This window comes from Nomascus leucogenys, unplaced genomic scaffold, assembly GCF_006542625.1.
Source record: "Nomascus leucogenys isolate Asia unplaced genomic scaffold, Asia_NLE_v1 001525F_33343_qpd_obj, whole genome shotgun sequence".
NCBI lineage: Eukaryota > Metazoa > Chordata > Mammalia > Primates > Hylobatidae > Nomascus > Nomascus leucogenys.
In genome coordinates this window covers 28,373-31,001 of record NW_022097046.1, presented here as the reverse complement: position 1 = coordinate 31,001, position 2,629 = coordinate 28,373, and the positions used below count along the sequence as shown (strand labels likewise).

The 2,629-nt window shown below is 52.7% G+C and overlaps 1 pseudogene; it reads right to left on the bottom strand.

Annotated features, from left to right (window-relative positions):
* Positions 1-413: 413 nt before the first annotated feature.
* Positions 414-1,666, bottom strand: LOC100604650 (annotated as a pseudogene).
* Between the last annotated feature and the right edge of the window lie 963 nt (positions 1,667-2,629).

Here is a 2,629-nt window from a genome sequence, read left to right as displayed (position 1 = left end):
AGTAGCCTGCTCCTACACTGTCACTGGCTGTCATCGGGTCAATAAAATCTCCTGCGATTGTGCATCTCAGACATTTCTGTGTCTTTCATCCTCACCCTGGGACCCTAAGGGAAGAGGGCCTGAGTGTCAGTAACTCTGGGCCTCCCTAAAGGAAACGAGATGGTGGCTCACTAGGAAGTGCAGAAGCAGGGGTTCCTGGTTCTCAGGCCACATGTGATCTCTGCCCACCCAGGCCTGTCCAGCCTGCAGGTATTATTGCTGTGTGGTGGGAACACCCTTCCCTTGTTCACAGCCTTTGAGAAGGGATCGTGGCCTCAGCTCCAGGGGTTCCTGGCCAGGGCCAAGCGCTCCTTCTGCAGAGGCCTGCACACCTCACCCCTTTGACTTGTATTTCTGTGGCTTCCCCTCCCCACCTGCCCCCCAGCCCTCCCTGACTGGCCAGCCCCTCAGTAGCCCTCCTTGGCGGGGAGAGGAGCACGGCCTTGGGTGTGTTCTTGAAAGAGCTGCCCAGTTCTGTTGCTGCCCTTCTTCACCCAGTGGCCATAGATTCGGAAAGCATAGGCATCGATGAGCCGGCACGGAAACTGGAGTGTGTAGCGGTGGGTCTCGGATGACGATCTCCCAGGTCACCGGCTTCACCCGGCGGTACTGTTAGTAGATCCGCACTGAAGCCAGCACGGTCAGGGCGATCACCTGCAGGGCCAGGCAGAGAAGCTGGGCTGCAGTACCCCCTGCCAGGCCCTGCCCCTCCAGCACAGGACTCTCTGGGCTCGTTTGCCACGAAGTCTTGGGTGGCTTCTGCAGGGCTCTCCTAGTGTCCCCCAATTCCCACTTGGCCAGCATCTGCAGGGTCGGAGCCAGTGGGCTGACACCTGCCATCCCTGAAGCCATCACAGGGCGGCTGGCAGGAGAGGGGTGGGTATTCTGGAAACCCATGGGGTGTAAGGACCCCTGGAGAGGAGAGGGCTTAGAGGTTTGCACTTGGGAGCTGGTGGCAATTGCCAAGGGGCCTGGGTCAGGACGCTTCGTACCTTGAACTTCCCGCGGGGCTGAAGTGCCGCACTTTGTCCACCACGTACTGCTGGAAGAAGAGGCTGTGCCAAGGCCTCCTCCGCTGTGCAGCAGCTCTGGGGTTGCACCTACAGGAATCAGGAGACCTCGGAGGGGAGGAGGGAGGGGACCCGAGAACGTTAAGGCAGGTCCCCTCCAGCATGTCAGGAGAGGTGGGGCCTCCCTGGGCAAGGGAGCCTGGCATCGCGGCCCTAGCCCAGGAGCCAGTCCGCCTCGTCTCTCACCAGGTCCTTCACGGTGTCCAAGTAATCATCCCACTCGGGAGAGCCAAACTGGTAGTTGCCGCTCATGATCATCCTCAGCACCAGCATCTGCTTCCGGTGCCAGAAAGCTGGGGAGCCAGCCAGCAGCGTGTACATGATGACGCCAGTGCTCCATCTGGACGTGAGAGGGCCCAGGACTTACCCCGTGCCAGGGGCACCGACCCAGACCTGCCTGCTTCTCCCTCACAGCCCAGGCGGGTGATCCTCCTCCCCCGGCGCACTCACATGTCCACCTCCTTCCCGTAGCCCGGATGGTCCTCATTCATGCAGCACTCGATGATCTCAGGGGCCAGGTAACTAGGGGTCCCGTAGACCTCTGCAGGAACACTCATCAGGACAGGTCGCAGGGCGCTCAGAAGAGGAAGTCCAGGCCAGGCACAGTGGCTTATGTCTATAATCCTGGCACTTTTGGGAGGTCCGAGGCAGCAGTCACTTGTGGCCAGGAGTTTGAGACCAAGCTTGGCCACATGGCGAAACCCCACATCTACTAAAAATACAAAAATTAGCTGGGTGTGGTGGCACATGCCTGTAGTCCCAGTTACTCAGGAGGCTGAGGCAGGAGAATGCTTCAACCCGGGAAGGAGGAAGTTGCAGTGAGCTGAAGATCGCCCGACGGCACTCCGCCTGGGGACAGAGCAAGACTCCATCTCAAAAAAACAAAACAAAAACAAAAGTGGAGAATTACTTTTCAAGGTACATGAAATACATTTTCAAGTGTAAATTTTTTTGTTGTTAAAAGTTGAAGAGATCCTTTTTTTTTAAATTCTTCAATAGTAAAGCAATTGTATCCTATTCCGCTCCTTTATAAATATGATTAATATATATATCATATATGCCTCATATTAATGGCAGCTGTTTTTAATATAGTTGCCTCTGATCTCCCTGAGGACACCCAGTGTCAGTGACTGCCCTGAAACAGCATACCAAATGTGTGTTCGTGTTGCCAGCATTCTTCCGGGTGAAAGGGTCCAAAGCTTTGTTAGATTTTCAGAAGTCTATAATTCCTACTGTCCCCCTGACACCCAAAAATCTTTTTTAGCTCTAGAAAAGAAATAATATAAAAACGATTTTTTTAATTGCTAACCTTAAGTAACTGAATATGTGTATTTAAGCCAACTTAAGATTATTCAACAATATAACTGTAATTGTAAAATACATTAAATTAGAAATCAGAGAGAATTAAATATCTTCTTACTCATGAACCACATCTATAAAACGTTTATTTTACTTTATCCTTGCGAAAGGAGCAGGTAATTTTGCCACCTAAATTATTATTTAATAACTCTAGGGGAAAT